Below are 18,363 nucleotides of genomic sequence, written 5' to 3' on the forward strand. Positions count from 1 at the left end.
TGCATGGAATCCACTGCATTCCATCGGGATGCTTTGGGCCATGCCTCATAAAATCCACTGAATTCAATCGGGATGCCTTGGGCCTCGCTGCATGGACTCCACTGCATACAATCAGGATCCATTGCGCCACAATGCATGGAATCCTCGCATTCATTGACGCTGCATGTAATCCAATGTATTCAATCGGGATGCTTTGGGCCATGCTGCATAAAATCCACTACATTCAATCATGCTTCATGGAATCCACTGCACTCAATCATGCTGCATAAAATCCACTGCATACAATAGGGTTCCATAACTTCACACTGTATGGAATACACTTCATTCCATCACGCTGCATGGAATCCACTGCATTTAATCGGGATGCATTTTACCACGCTGCATGGATTACACTGCATTCAATCATGCTGCAGGGAATCCACTGTATTCAATCGGGATGTTTTGAGCCATGCTGCTTAAAATCCACTGCATTCAATCAGGATGCATTTGGCCTCGCTGCATGGACTCCACTGCATAAAATCTGGATCCATTGCGCAACAATGCATGGAATCCTCTGCATTCAATGACGCTGCATGGAATCCACTGCATTCAATCGGGATGTTTTGGGCCATGCTGCATATAATCCACTGCATTCAATCGGGATGCCTTGGGCCTCACTGCATGGACTCCACTGCATACAATCGGGATCCATTGCACCACAATGCATGGAATCCTCTGCATTCAATGACGCTGCCTGGAATCCACTGCATTCAATCGGGATGCCTTGGGCCTCACTGCATGGAATCCACTGCATTCAATCGGGATGCTTTGGGCCATGCTGTATAAAATCCACTGCATCAATCATGCTGCATGGAATCCACTGCATTCAATCATGCTGCATAATATTCACTGCATTCAATAGTGTACCTTTTCTTCACACTGCATGAAATACACTGCATTCAATCACGCTGTATGGAATAAACTGCATTCAATCGGGATGCATTTAACCACGCTGCATGGATTACACTGCATTCAATGACGCTGCATGGAATCCACTGCATTCAATCGGGATGCTTTGGGGCATGCTTCATGAAATCCACTGCATTCAATCATGCTGCACGGAATCCACTGCATTCAATAGGGTTCCATTTCTTCACGCTGAATGGAATACAGTGCATGCAATCACGCTGCATTGACTCCACTTGATAAAATCGGGATCCATTGCGCCACAATGCATGGAATCCTCTGAATTCAATGACGCTGCATGGAATCCACTGCAATCAAACGGGATGCTTTGGGCCATGGTGAATAAAATCCACTGCATGCAATCATGCTGCATGGAATCCACTGCATTCAATAGGGTTCCATTGCTTCACGCTGCATGGAATCCACTGCATTCAATCACGCTGCATGGAATCCACTGCATTCAATCGGGATTCATTGGGCCATGCTGCATAAAATCCACTGCATTCAATTGTGCTGCATAAAATCCACTGCATTCAATTGGGTTCCATTTCGTAACACTACATGGAATACACTGCATTCAATCACGCTGTATGGAATAAACTGCATTCAATCGGGATGCATTTAACCACGCTGCATGGATTACACTTCATTCAATCACAATGCATGGAATCCACTGCATTCTATCAGGATGCTTTGGGCCATGCTGCATAAAATCCACTGCATTCAATAGGGTTCCATTTCTTCACGCTGCATGGAATCCACTGCATTCAATAGGGTTCCATTCCTTCACGCTGCATGGAATCCACCTCATTCAATCGGGATGCATTTTACCACGCTGCATGGATTACACTGCATTCAATCGCTATGCATAGAATCCACTGCATTCAATCGGGGTGCATTTTACACCGCTGAATGAAATCCACTGCATTTAATCACGCTGCATGTAATGCATGGAATTTAATCGGGATTCATTTTACTAAGCTGTATGGAATCGACTGTATTTAATCACGCTGCATGGAATCAACTGCATTCAATCGGGATTCATTTTACAAGGCTGCATGGAGTTCACTGCATTCAATCACAATGCATGGAATCCACTGCATTCAATCGGGATAATTTGGGCCATGCTGCATAAAATCCACTGCATTCAATCATGCTGCATGGAATCCACTGCATTCGACCATGCTGAATAAAATCCCATGCATTAAATATAGTTCAATTTCTTCACGCTGCATGGAATCCACTGCATTCAATCAGAATCCATTTTACATGTATTACACTGTTTCAATCACGCTGCATGGAATCCACTGCATTCAATCGGGATGCTTTCGGCCATGCTACATAAAATACACTGCATTCAATCATGCTGCATAATATCCGCTCCATAGTATCCCCTGCATTCATTCATGCTGTAAAAAAACCACTGCATTCAATAAGGTTCCATTTCTTCACGATGCATGTTATACACTGCATTCAATCATGCTGCATTTAATTCACTGCATTCAATCGGGATGCATTTTACCACGCTGCATGGATTAAACCGCATTCAATCACAATGCATGGAATCCACTGCATTCAATCGGGGTGATTTTGGCCATGCTGCATAAAATCCACTGCATTAGTTCGGGATGCATTGGGCCTCACTGCATGGACTCCACTGCATACAATCGGGATCCATTGCGCCAAAATGCATTGAATCTTCTGCATTCAATGACGCTGCATGGAATCCACTGCATTCAATCGGGATGCTTTGGGCCATGCTGCATAAAATCCACTGCATTCAATCATGCTGCATGGAATCCACTGCATTCAATCGGGATGCATTTTACCACGCTGCAAGGATTACACTTCATTCAATCACAATGCATGGAATCCAATGCATTCAATCGGGATGCTTTGGGCCATGCTGCATGGACCCCACTGCATAAAATCGGGATCCATTGCGCCAAAATGCGAGGAATCATCTGCATTTAATGACACTGCATCGAATCCACTGCATTCGATCGGGATCCATTTTACCACGCAGCGTGGATTACACTGCTTTCAATCACAATGCATGGAATTCACTGTATTCAATCGGGATGCTTTGGGCCATACTGCATAAAATCCACTGCATTCAATCTTGCTGCAAGGAATCCAATGCATTCAATCATGCTGCATAAAATCCATGCATTCAAGAGGGTTCCAATTCTTCACACTGCATGGAATCCACTGCATTCAATCACATTGCATGGAATCCACTGCATTCAATCGGGATGCATTTTACATCGCTGCATATATGACACTGCATTGAATCGCAATGCATAGAATACACTGCATTCAATCGGGAAGCATTTTACACCACTGCATGGAATCCACTGCATTTAATCACGCTGCATGTAATCCATCGAATTTAATCGGGATTCATTTTACTAAGCTGTATGTCATTGACTGCATTTGATCACGCTGCATGGAATCCACTGCATTCAATTGGGATTCATTTTACAAGGCTGCATGGAGTTCACTGCATTCAATCACAATACATGGAATCCACTGCATTCAATCGGGATGCTTTGGGCCATGCTGCATAAAATCCACTGCATTCAATTGGGTTCCATGTCTTCACTCTGCATGGAATACACTGCATTCAATCACGCTGCATGGAATCCCCTGCATTCAATCGGGATGTTTTCTACCTTGCTGCATGGAGTTCACTGCATCCAATCACAATGCATGGAATCCACTGCATTCAATCGGGTGCTTTGGGCCATGCTGCATAAAATCCACTGCATTCAATCATGCTGCATGGAATCCACTGCATTCAATCGGGATGCATTTTACCACGCTGCATGGATTACACTTCATTCAATCACAATGCATGGAATCCACTGCATTCTATCGGGATGCATTGGGCCATGCTGCATATAATCCACTTCATTTAATCGGGATGCTTTGGGCCATGCTGCATAAAATCCACTGCATTCAATCATGCTGCATGGAATCCACTGCATTCAATCGGGATGCAATTTACCAGGCTGAATGGAGTACACTGCATTTAATCATGCTGCATGGAATCCCCTGCATTCAATCGGGATGCTTTGGGCCATGATGCAAAAAAATCCACTGCATTCAATCGGGATGCATTGGGCCTCGCTTCATGGACTCCAGTGCATACAGTCGGGATCCATTGCACCACAATGCATGGAATCCTCTGCATTCAATGACGCTGCATGGAATCCACTGCATTCAATCGGGATGCTTTGGGCCATGCCTCATAAAATCCACTTCATTCAATGACGCTGCATGGAATCGACTGCATTCAATCATGCTGCATATAATCCACTGCTTACAATAGAGTTCAATTTCTTCACGCTGCATGGAATCCACTGCATTCAATCACGCTGCATGGAATCCACTGCATTCAATCGGGATGCATGTTACCACGCTGCATGGAGTAAACTACATTCAATCAAAATGCATGGAATCCACTGCATTCAATCGGGATGCTTTGGGCCATGCTGCATACAATCCACTGCATTCAATCGGGATGCATTGGGCCTCACTGCATGGACTCCACTGCATATAATCGGGATCCATTACACCACAATGCATGGAATCATCTGCATTCAATGACGCTGCATGGAATCCACTGCATTCAATCGGGATGCATTTTACCAGGCTGCATGGAATCCATGCATTCATCACGCTGCATGGACTCCACTGCATACAATCGGGATCCATTGCGCGACAATGCATGGAATCCTCTGCATTCAATCAGGATGCTTTGGGCCATGCTGCATAAAATCCACTGCATTCAATCATGCTCCATTAAATCCACTGCATTCAATCAGGCTGCATAAAATACACTGCATTCAATAGGGTTCCATTACTTCACACTTCATGGAATACACTGCATTCAATCACGCTGCATGGAATCACCTGCATTCAATCGGGATGCATTCTACATTGCTGCATGGAGTTCACTGCATTCAATCACAATGCATGGAATCCACTGCATTCAATCGGGATGCTTTGGGCCATGCCTCATAAAATCCACTGCATTCAACGACGCTGCTTGGAATCCACCGAATTTAATTGGGATACATTATACTAAGCTGTATCGAATCCACTGCATTCAATCAGGATGCATTTTACCATATTGCATGGAGTTCACTGCATTCAATCATGCTACACGTAATCCACTGCATTCAATCAGGATGCTTTGGGCCATGCTTCATAAAATCCACTGCATTAAATCATGCTGCACGTAATCCACTGCATTCAATCGGGATGCATTTTACCAGGCTGCATGGAATCCACTGCATTCAATCGGGATGCATTGGGCCTCACTGCATGGACTCCACTGCATTCAATCGGGATCCATTGCACCACAATGAATGGAATCCTCTGCATTCAATGACGCTACATGTAATCCACTGCTACCAATCGGGATGCCTTTTACCAGGCTTCATGGAATGCACTGCATTCAATCATGCTGCATGGAATCCACTGCTTTCAATCGGTATTCATTTTACCACGCTGCATGGATTACACTGCATTCAATCACAATGCATGGAATCCACTGCATTCAATGAAGCTGCATGGAATCCACTGCATTCAATCGGGATGCTTTGGGCCAGGCTGAATAAAATCCACTGCATTCACTCGGGATGCATGGGCCTCGCTGCATGGACTCCACTGCATTAAATCTCGCTGCATGGAATCCTCTGCATTCAATGACGCTACATGGAATCCACTGCGCTCAATCAGGATGCATTTTACAACGCTGCATGTATTACAATGCATTCAATCACAATGCATGGAATCCACTGCATTCAATCGGGATGCTTTCAGCCATGCTGCATAAAATCCACTACATTCAATTGGGATGCATTGGGTCTCACTGCATGGACTCCACCGCATAAAATCGGGATCCATTGCGCAACAATGCATGGAATCCTCTGCATTCAATGACGCTGCATTGAATCCACTGCATTCAATCGGGATGCTTTGGGCCATTCTGCATTAACTCCACTGCATTCAATAGGGTTCCCTTTCTTCATGCTGCATGGAATACACTGATATCAATCACGCTGCATGGAATCCACTGCATTCAATCAGGAGGCATTTTACCAAGCTGCATGGAATCCACTGCATTTAATCACGCTGCATGGAATCCACTGCATTCAATCAGGATGCATTTTTCCAGGGTGCATGGAATCCACTGCATTCAATAATGCTGCAGGAAACCACTGCATTCTATCATGCTGCATGGAATCCACTGCATTAAATAGGGTTCCATTTCTTCACCCTGCATGGAATCCACTGCATTCAATCACGCTGCATGTAAACCACTGCATTCAATCGGGATGCATTTAACCAGGCTGCATGGAATCCATGCATTCATCACGCTGCATGGACTCCACTGCATACAATCGGGATCCATTGCGCCACAAGGCATGGAATACTCTGCATTCAATCGGGATGCTTTGGGCCATGCTGCATAAAATCTACTGCATTCAATCATGCTGCATGAAATCCACTGCATTGAATGACGCTGCATAAAATCCACTGCATTCAATAGGGTTCCATTTCTTCACACTTCATGGAATACTGCATTCAATCACGCTTCATGGAATCCACTGCATTCAATCGGGATGAATTTTACAACCCTGAATGGAGTACACTGCATTCAATCACAATGCATGGAATCCACTGCATTCCATCGGGATGCTTTGGGCCATGCCTCATAAAATCCACTGAATTCAATCGGGATGCCTTGGGCCTCGCTGCATGGACTCCACTGCATACAATCAGGATCCATTGCGCCACAATGCATGGAATCCTCGCATTCATTGACGCTGCATGTAATCCAATGTATTCAATCGGGATGCTTTGGGCCATGCTGCATAAAATCCACTACATTCAATCATGCTTCATGGAATCCACTGCACTCAATCATGCTGCATAAAATCCACTGCATACAATAGGGTTCCATAACTTCACACTGTATGGAATACACTTCATTCCATCACGCTGCATGGAATCCACTGCATTTAATCGGGATGCATTTTACCACGCTGCATGGATTACACTGCATTCAATCATGCTGCAGGGAATCCACTGTATTCAATCGGGATGTTTTGAGCCATGCTGCTTAAAATCCACTGCATTCAATCAGGATGCATTTGGCCTCGCTGCATGGACTCCACTGCATAAAATCTGGATCCATTGCGCAACAATGCATGGAATCCTCTGCATTCAATGACGCTGCATGGAATCCACTGCATTCAATCGGGATGTTTTGGGCCATGCTGCATATAATCCACTGCATTCAATCGGGATGCCTTGGGCCTCATTGCATGGACTCCACTGCATACAATCGGGATCCATTGCACCACAATGCATGGAATCCTCTGCATTCAATGACGCTGCATGGAATCCACTGCATTCAATCGGGATGCTTTGGGCCATGCTGTATAAAATCCACTGCATCAATCATGCTGCATGGAATCCACTGCATTCAATCATGCTGCATAATATTCACTGCATTCAATAGTGTACCTTTTCTTCACACTGCATGAAATACACTGCATTCAATCACGCTGTATGGAATAAACTGCATTCAATCGGGATGCATTTAACCACGCTGCATGGATTACACTGCATTCAATGACGCTGCATGGAATCCACTGCATTCAATCGGGATGCTTTGGGGCATGCTTCATGAAATCCACTGCATTCAATCATGCTGCACGGAATCCACTGCATTCAATAGGGTTCCATTTCTTCACGCTGAATGGAATACAGTGCATGCAATCACGCTGCATTGACTCCACTTGATAAAATCGGGATCCATTGCGCCACAATGCATGGAATCCTCTGAATTCAATGACGCTGCATGGAATCCACTGCAATCAATCGGGATGCTTTGGACCATGGTGCATAAAATCCACTGCATGCAATCATGCTGCATGGAATCCACTGCATTCAATAGGGTTCCATTGCTTCACGCTGCATGGAATCCACTGCATTCAATCACGCTGCATGGAATCCACTGCATTCAATCGGGATTCATTGGGCCATGCTGCATAAAATCCACTGCATTCAATCGTGCTGCATAAAATCCACTGCATTCATTTGGGTTCCATTTCGTAACACTACATGGAATACACTGCATTCAATCACGCTGTATGGAATAAACTGCATTCAATCGGGATGCATTTAACCACGCTGCATGGATTACACTTCATTCAATCACAATGCATGGAATCCACTGCATTCTATCAGGATGCTTTGGGCCATGCTGCATAAAATCCACTGCATTCAATAGGGTTCCATTTCTTCACGCTGCATGGAATCCACTGCATTCAATAGGGTTCCATTCCTTCACGCTGCATGGAATCCACCTCATTCAATCGGGATGCATTTTACCACGCTGCATGGATTACACTGCATTCAATCGCTATGCATAGAATCCACTGCATTCAATCGGGGTGCATTTTACACCGCTGAATGAAATCCACTGCATTTAATCACGCTGCATGTAATGCATGGAATTTAATCGGGATTCATTTTACTAAGCTGTATGGAATCGACTGTATTTAATCACGCTGCATGGAATCAACTGCATTCAATCGGGATTCATTTTACAAGGCTGCATGGAGTTCACTGCATTCAATCACAATGCATGGAATCCACTGCATTCAATCGGGATAATTTGGGCCATGCTGCATAAAATCCACTGCATTCAATCATGCTGCATGGAATCCACTGCATTCGACCATGCTGAATAAAATCCCATGCATTAAATATAGTTCAATTTCTTCACGCTGCATGGAATCCACTGCATTCAATCAGAATCCATTTTACATGTATTACACTGTTTCAATCACGCTGCATGGAATCCACTGCATTCAATCGGGATGCTTTCAGCCATGCTACATAAAATACACTGCATTCAATCATGCTGCATAATATCCGCTCCATAGTATCCCCTGCATTCATTCATGCTGTAAAAAAACCACTGCATTCAATAAGGTTCCATTTCTTCACGATGCATGTTATACACTGCATTCAATCATGCTGCATTTAATTCACTGCATTCAATCGGGATGCATTTTACCACGCTGCATGCATTAAACCGCATTCAATCACAATGCATGGAATCCACTGCATTCAATCGGGGTGATTTTGGCCATGCTGCATAAAATCCACTGCATTAGTTCGGGATGCATTGGGCCTCACTGCATGGACTCCACTGCATACAATCGGGATCCATTGCGCCAAAATGCATTGAATCTTCTGCATTCAATCATGCTGCATGGAATCCACTGCATTCAATCGGGATGCATTTTACCACGCTGCAAGGATTACACTTCATTCAATCACAATGCATGGAATCCAATGCATTCAATCGGGATGCTTTGGGCCATGCTGCATATAATCCACTGCATTTAATCGGGAGGCATTGGGCCACGCTGCATGGACCCCACTGCATAAAATCGGGATCCATTGCGCCAAAATGCGAGGAATCATCTGCATTTAATGACGCTGCATCGAATCCACTGCATTCGATCGGGATCCATTTTACCACGCAGCGTGGATTACACTGCTTTCAATCACAATGCATGGAATTCACTGTATTCAATCGGGATGCTTTGGGCCATGCTGCATACAATCCACTGCATTCAATCGGGATGCATTGGGCCTCACTGCATGGACTCCACTGCATATAATCGGGATCCATTACACCACAATGCATGGAATCATCTGCATTCAATGACGCTGCATGGAATCCACTGCATTCAATCGGGATGCATTTTACCAGGCTGCATGGAATCCATGCATTCATCACGCTGCATGGACTCCACTGCATACAATCGGGATCCATTGCGCGACAATGCATGGAATCCTCTGCATTCAATCAGGATGCTTTGGGCCATGCTGCATAAAATACACTGCATTCAATCATGCTCCATTAAATCCACTGCATTCAATCAGGCTGCATAAAATACACTGCATTCAATAGGGTTCCATTACTTCACACTTCATGGAATACACTGCATTCAATCACGCTGCATGGAATCACCTGCATTCAATCGGGATGCATTCTACATTGCTGCATGGAGTTCACTGCATTCAATCACAATGCATGGAATCCACTGCATTCAATCGGGATGCTTTGGGCCATGCCTCATAAAATCCACTGCATTCAACGACGCTGCTTGGAATCCACCGAATTTAATTGGGATACATTATACTAAGCTGTATCGAATCCACTGCATTCAATCAGGATGCATTTTACCATATTGCATGGAGTTCACTGCATTCAATCATGCTACACGTAATCCACTGCATTCAATCAGGATGCTTTGGGCCATGCTTCATAAAATCCACTGCATTAAATCATGCTGCACGTAATCCACTGCATTCAATCGGGATGCATTTTACCAGGCTGCATGGAATCCACTGCATTCAATCGGGATGCATTGGGCCTCACTGCATGGACTCCACTGCATTCAATCGGGATCCATTGCACCACAATGAATGGAATCCTCTGCATTCAATGACGCTACATGTAATCCACTGCTACCAATCGGGATGCCTTTTACCAGGCTTCATGGAATGCACTGCATTCAATCACGCTGCATGGAATCCACTGCTTTCAATCGGTATTCATTTTACCACGCTGCATGGATTACACTGCATTCAATCACAATGCATGGAATCCACTGCATTCAATGACGCTGCATGGAATCCACTGCATTCAATCGGGATGCTTTGGGCCAGGCTGAATAAAATCCACTGCATTCACTCGGGATGCATGGGCCTCGCTGCATGGACTCCACTGCATTAAATCTCGCTGCATGGAATCCTCTGCATTCAATGACGCTACATGGAATCCACTGCGCTCAATCAGGATGCATTTTACAACGCTGCATGTATTACAATGCATTCAATCACAATGCATGGAATCCACTGCATTCAATCGGGATGCTTTCAGCCATGCTGCATAAAATCCACTACATTCAATTGGGATGCATTGGGTCTCACTGCATGGACTCCACCGCATAAAATCGGGATCCATTGCGCAACAATGCATGGAATCCTCTGCATTCAATGACGCTGCATTGAATCCACTGCATTCAATCGGGATGCTTTGGGCCATTCTGCATTAACTCCACTGCATTCAATAGGGTTCCCTTTCTTCATGCTGCATGGAATACACTGATATCAATCACGCTGCATGGAATCCACTGCATTCAATCAGGAGGCATTTTACCAAGCTGCATGGAATCCACTGCATTTAATCACGCTGCATGGAATCCACTGCATTCAATCAGGATGCATTTTTCCAGGGTGCATGGAATCCACTGCATTCAATAATGCTGCAGGAAACCACTGCATTCTATCATGCTGCATGGAATCCACTGCATTAAATAGGGTTCCATTTCTTCACCCTGCATGGAATCCACTGCATTCAATCACGCTGCATGTAAACCACTGCATTCAATCGGGATGCATTTAACCAGGCTGCATGGAATCCATGCATTCATCACGCTGCATGGACTCCACTGCATACAATCGGGATCCATTGCGCCACAAGGCATGGAATACTCTGCATTCAATCGGGATGCTTTGGGCCATGCTGCATAAAATCTACTGCATTCAATCATGCTGCATGAAATCCACTGCATTGAATGACGCTGCATAAAATCCACTGCATTCAATAGGGTTCCATTTCTTCACACTTCATGGAATACTGCATTCAATCACGCTTCATGGAATCCACTGCATTCAATCGGGATGAATTTTACAACCCTGAATGGAGTACACTGCATTCAATCACAATGCATGGAATCCACTGCATTCCATCGGGATGCTTTGGGCCATGCCTCATAAAATCCACTGAATTCAATCGGGATGCCTTGGGCCTCGCTGCATGGACTCCACTGCATACAATCAGGATCCATTGCGCCACAATGCATGGAATCCTCGCATTCATTGACGCTGCATGTAATCCAATGTATTCAATCGGGATGCTTTGGGCCATGCTGCATAAAATCCACTACATTCAATCATGCTTCATGGAATCCACTGCACTCAATCATGCTGCATAAAATCCACTGCATACAATAGGGTTCCATAACTTCACACTGTATGGAATACCCTTCATTCCATCACGCTGCATGGAATCCACTGCATTTAATCGGGATGCATTTTACCACGCTGCATGGATTACACTGCATTCAATCATGCTGCAGGGAATCCACTGTATTCAATCGGGATGTTTTGAGCCATGCTGCTTAAAATCCACTGCATTCAATCAGGATGCATTTGGCCTCGCTGCATGGACTCCACTGCATAAAATCTGGATCCATTGCGCAACAATGCATGGAATCCTCTGCATTCAATGACGCTGCATGGAATCCACTGCATTCAATCGGGATGTTTTGGGCCATGCTGCATATAATCCACTGCATTCAATCGGGATGCCTTGGGCCTCACTGCATGGACTCCACTGCATACAATCGGGATCCATTGCACCACAATGCATGGAATCCTCTGCATTCAATGACGCTGCATGGAATCCACTGCATTCAATCGGGATGCTTTGGGCCATGCTGTATAAAATCCACTGCATCAATCATGCTGCATGGAATCCACTGCATTCAATCATGCTGCATAATATTCACTGCATTCAATAGTGTACCTTTTCTTCACACTGCATGAAATACACTGCATTCAATCACGCTGTATGGAATAAACTGCATTCAATCGGGATGCATTTAACCACGCTGCATGGATTACACTGCATTCAATGACGCTGCATGGAATTCACTGCATTCAATCGGGATGCTTTGGGGCATGCTTCATGAAATCCACTGCATTCAATCATGCTGCACGGAATCCACTGCATTCAATAGGGTTCCATTTCTTCACGCTGAATGGAATACAGTGCATGCAATCACGCTGCATTGACTCCACTTGATAAAATCGGGATCCATTGCGCCACAATGCATGGAATCCTCTGAATTCAATGACGCTGCATGGAATCCACTGCAATCAATCGGGATGCTTTGGACCATGGTGCATAAAATCCACTGCATGCAATCATGCTGCATGGAATCCACTGCATTCAATAGGGTTCCATTGCTTCACGCTGCATGGAATCCACTGCATTCAATCACGCTGCATGGAATCCACTGCATTCAATCGGGATTCATTGGGCCATGCTGCATAAAATCCACTGCATTCAATCGTGCTGCATAAAATCCACTGCATTCAATTGGGTTCCATTTCGTAACACTACATGGAATACACTGCATTCAATCACGCTGTATGGAATAAACTGCATTCAATCGGGATGCATTTAACCACGCTGCATGGATTACACTTCATTCAATCACAATGCATGGAATCCACTGCATTCTATCAGGATGCTTTGGGCCATGCTGCATAAAATCCACTGCATTCAATAGGGTTCCATTTCTTCACGCTGCATGGAATCCACTGCATTCAATAGGGTTCCATTCCTTCACGCTGCATGGAATCCACCTCATTCAATAGGGATGCATTTTACCACGCTGCATGGATTACACTGCATTCAATCGCTATGCATAGAATCCACTGCATTCAATCGGGGTGCATTTTACACCGCTGAATGAAATCCACTGCATTTAATCACGCTGCATGTAATGCATGGAATTTAATCGGGATTCATTTTACTAAGCTGTATGGAATCGACTGTATTTAATCACGCTGCATGGAATCAACTGCATTCAATCGGGATTCATTTTACAAGGCTGCATGGAGTTCACTGCATTCAATCACAATGCATGGAATCCACTGCATTCAATCGGGATAATTTGGGCCATGCTGCATAAAATCCACTGCATTCAATCATGCTGCATGGAATCCACTGCATTCGACCATGCTGAATAAAATCCCATGCATTAAATATAGTTCAATTTCTTCACGCTGCATGGAATCCACTGCATTCAATCAGAATCCATTTTACATGTATTACACTGTTTCAATCACGCTGCATGGAATCCACTGCATTCAATCGGGATGCTTTCGGCCATGCTACATAAAATACACTGCATTCAATCATGCTGCATAATATCCGCTCCATAGTATCCCCTGCATTCATTCATGCTGTAAAAAAACCACTGCATTCAATAAGGTTCCATTTCTTCACGATGCATGTTATACACTGCATTCAATCATGCTGCATTTAATTCACTGCATTCAATCGGGATGCATTTTACCACGCTGCATGGATTAAACCGCATTCAATCACAATGCATGGAATCCACTGCATTCAATCGGGGTGATTTTGGCCATGCTGCATAAAATCCACTGCATTAGTTCGGGATGCATTGGGCCTCACTGCATGGACTCCACTGCATACAATCGGGATCCATTGCGCCAAAATGCATTGAATCTTCTGCATTCAATGACGCTGCATGGAATCCACTGCATTCAATCGGGATGCTTTGGGCCATGCTGCATAAAATCCACTGCATTCAATCATGCTGCATGGAATCCACTGCATTCAATCGGGATGCATTTTACCACGCTGCAAGGATTACACTTCATTCAATCACAATGCATGGAATCCAATGCATTCAATCGGGATGCTTTGGGCCATGCTGCATATAATCCACTGCATTTAATCGGGAGGCATTGGGCCACGCTGCATGGACCCCACTGCATAAAATCGGGATCCATTGCGCCAAAATGCGAGGAATCATCTGCATTTAATGACGCTGCATCGAATCCACTGCATTCGATCGGGATCCATTTTACCACGCAGCGTGGATTACACTGCTTTCAATCACAATGCATGGAATTCACTGTATTCAATCGGGATGCTTTGGGCCATGCTGCATACAATCCACTGCATTCAATCGGGATGCATTGGGCCTCACTGCATGGACTCCACTGCATATAATCGGGATCCATTACACCACAATGCATGGAATCATCTGCATTCAATGACGCTGCATGGAATCCACTGCATTCAATCGGGATGCATTTTACCAGGCTGCATGGAATCCATGCATTCATCACGCTGCATGGACTCCACTGCATACAATCGGGATCCATTGCGCGACAATGCATGGAATCCTCTGCATTCAATCAGGATGCTTTGGGCCATGCTGCATAAAATACACTGCATTCAATCATGCTCCATTAAATCCACTGCATTCAATCAGGCTGCATAAAATACACTGCATTCAATAGGGTTCCATTACTTCACACTTCATGGAATACACTGCATTCAATCACGCTGCATGGAATCACCTGCATTCAATCGGGATGCATTCTACATTGCTGCATGGAGTTCACTGCATTCAATCACAATGCATGGAATCCACTGCATTCAATCGGGATGCTTTGGGCCATGCCTCATAAAATCCACTGCATTCAACGACGCTGCTTGGAATCCACCGAATTTAATTGGGATACATTATACTAAGCTGTATCGAATCCACTGCATTCAATCAGGATGCATTTTACCATATTGCATGGAGTTCACTGCATTCAATCATGCTACACGTAATCCACTGCATTCAATCAGGATGCTTTGGGCCATGCTTCATAAAATCCACTGCATTAAATCATGCTGCACGTAATCCACTGCATTCAATCGGGATGCATTTTACCAGGCTGCATGGAATCCACTGCATTCAATCGGGATGCATTGGGCCTCACTGCATGGACTCCACTGAATTCAATCGGGATCCATTGCACCACAATGAATGGAATCCTCTGCATTCAATGACGCTACATGTAATCCACTGCTACCAATCGGGATGCCTTTTACCAGGCTTCATGGAATGCACTGCATTCAATCACGCTGCATGGAATCCACTGCTTTCAATCGGTATTCATTTTACCACGCTGCATGGATTACACTGCATTCAATCACAATGCATGGAATCCACTGCATTCAATGACGCTGCATGGAATCCACTGCATTCAATCGGGATGCTTTGGGCCAGGCTGAATAAAATCCACTGCATTCACTCGGGATGCATGGGCCTCGCTGCATGGACTCCACTGCATTAAATCTCGCTGCATGGAATCCTCTGCATTCAATGACGCTACATGGAATCCACTGCGCTCAATCAGGATGCATTTTACAACGCTGCATGTATTACAATGCATTCAATCACAATGCATGGAATCCACTGCATTCACTCGGGATGCTTTCAGCCATGCTGCATAAAATCCACTACATTCAATTGGGATGCATTGGGTCTCACTGCATGGACTCCACCGCATAAAATCGGGATCCATTGCGCAACAATGCATGGAATCCTCTGCATTCAATGACGCTGCATTGAATCCACTGCATTCAATCGGGATGCTTTGGGCCATTCTGCATTAACTCCACTGCATTCAATAGGGTTCCCTTTCTTCATGCTGCATGGAATACACTGATATCAATCACGCTGCATGGAATCCACTGCATTCAATCAGGAGGCATTTTACCAAGCTGCATGGAATCCACTGCATTTAATCACGCTGCATGGAATCCACTGCATTCAATCAGGATGCATTTTTCCAGGGTGCATGGAATCCACTGCATTCAATAATGCTGCAGGAAACCACTGCATTCTATCATGCTGCATGGAATCCACTGCATTAAATAGGGTTCCATTTCTTCACCCTGCATGGAATCCACTGCATTCAATCACGCTGCATGTAAACCACTGCATTCAATCGGGATGCATTTAACCAGGCTGCATGGAATCCATGCATTCATCACGCTGTATGGAATAAACTGCATTCAATCGGGATGCATTTAACCACGCTGCATGGATTACACTTCATTCAATCACAATGCATGGAATCCACTGCATTCTATCAGGATGCTTTGGGCCATGCTGCATAAAATCCACTGCATTCAATAGGGTTCCATTTCTTCACGCTGCATGGAATCCACTGCATTCAATAGGGTTCCATTCCTTCACGCTGCATGGAATCCACCTCATTCAATAGGGATGCATTTTACCACGCTGCATGGATTACACTGCATTCAATCGCTATGCATAGAATCCACTGCATTCAATCGGGGTGCATTTTACACCGCTGAATGAAATCCACTGCATTTAATCACGCTGCATGTAATGCATGGAATTTAATCGGGATTCATTTTACTAAGCTGTATGGAATCGACTGTATTTAATCACGCTGCATGGAATCAACTGCATTCAATCGGGATTCATTTTACAAGGCTGCATGGAGTTCACTGCATTCAATCACAATGCATGGAATCCACTGCATTCAATCGGGATAATTTGGGCCATGCTGCATAAAATCCACTGCATTCAATCATGCTGCATGGAATCCACTGCATTCGACCATGCTGAATAAAATCCCATGCATTAAATATAGTTCAATTTCTTCACGCTGCATGGAATCCACTGCATTCAATCAGAATCCATTTTACATGTATTACACTGTTTCAATCACGCTGCATGGAATCCACTGCATTCAATCGGGATGCTTTCGGCCATGCTACATAAAATACACTGCATTCAATCATGCTGCATAATATCCGCTCCATAGTATCCCCTGCATTCATTCATGCTGTAAAAAAACCACTGCATTCAATAAGGTTCCATTTCTTCACGATGCATGTTATACACTGCATTCAATCATGCTGCATTTAATTCACTGCATTCAATCGGGATGCATTTTACCACGCTGCATGGATTAAACCGCATTCAATCACAATGCATGGAATCCACTGCATTCAATCGGGGTGATTTTGGCCATGCTGCATAAAATCCACTGCATTAGTTCGGGATGCATTGGGCCTCACTGCATGGACTCCACTGCATACAATCGGGATCCATTGCGCCAAAATGCATTGAATCTTCTGCATTCAATGACGCTGCATGGAATCCACTGCATTCAATCGGGATGCTTTGGGCCATGCTGCATAAAATCCACTGCATTCAATCATGCTGCATGGAATCCACTGCATTCAATCGGGATGCATTTTACCACGCTGCAAGGATTACACTTCATTCAATCACAATGCATGGAATCCAATGCATTCAATCGGGATGCTTTGGGCCATGCTGCATATAATCCACTGCATTTAATCGGGAGGCATTGGGCCACGCTGCATGGACCCCACTGCATAAAATCGGGATCCATTGCGCCAAAATGCGAGGAATCATCTGCATTTAATGACGCTGCATCGAATCCACTGCATTCGATCGGGATCCATTTTACCACGCAGCGTGGATTACACTGCTTTCAATCACAATGCATGGAATTCACTGTATTCAATCGGGATGCTTTGGGCCATGCTGCATACAATCCACTGCATTCAATCGGGATGCATTGGGCCTCACTGCATGGACTCCACTGCATATAATCGGGATCCATTACACCACAATGCATGGA

The sequence above is a fragment of the Sus scrofa genome, chromosome 18 (genome assembly GCF_054392235.1).
Source record: "Sus scrofa isolate SSC_HxYL_T2T_F1_AM1 chromosome 18, Sscrofa_HxYL_maternal_Yorkshire_Landrace_v2.0, whole genome shotgun sequence".
Taxonomy (NCBI): domain Eukaryota; kingdom Metazoa; phylum Chordata; class Mammalia; order Artiodactyla; family Suidae; genus Sus; species Sus scrofa.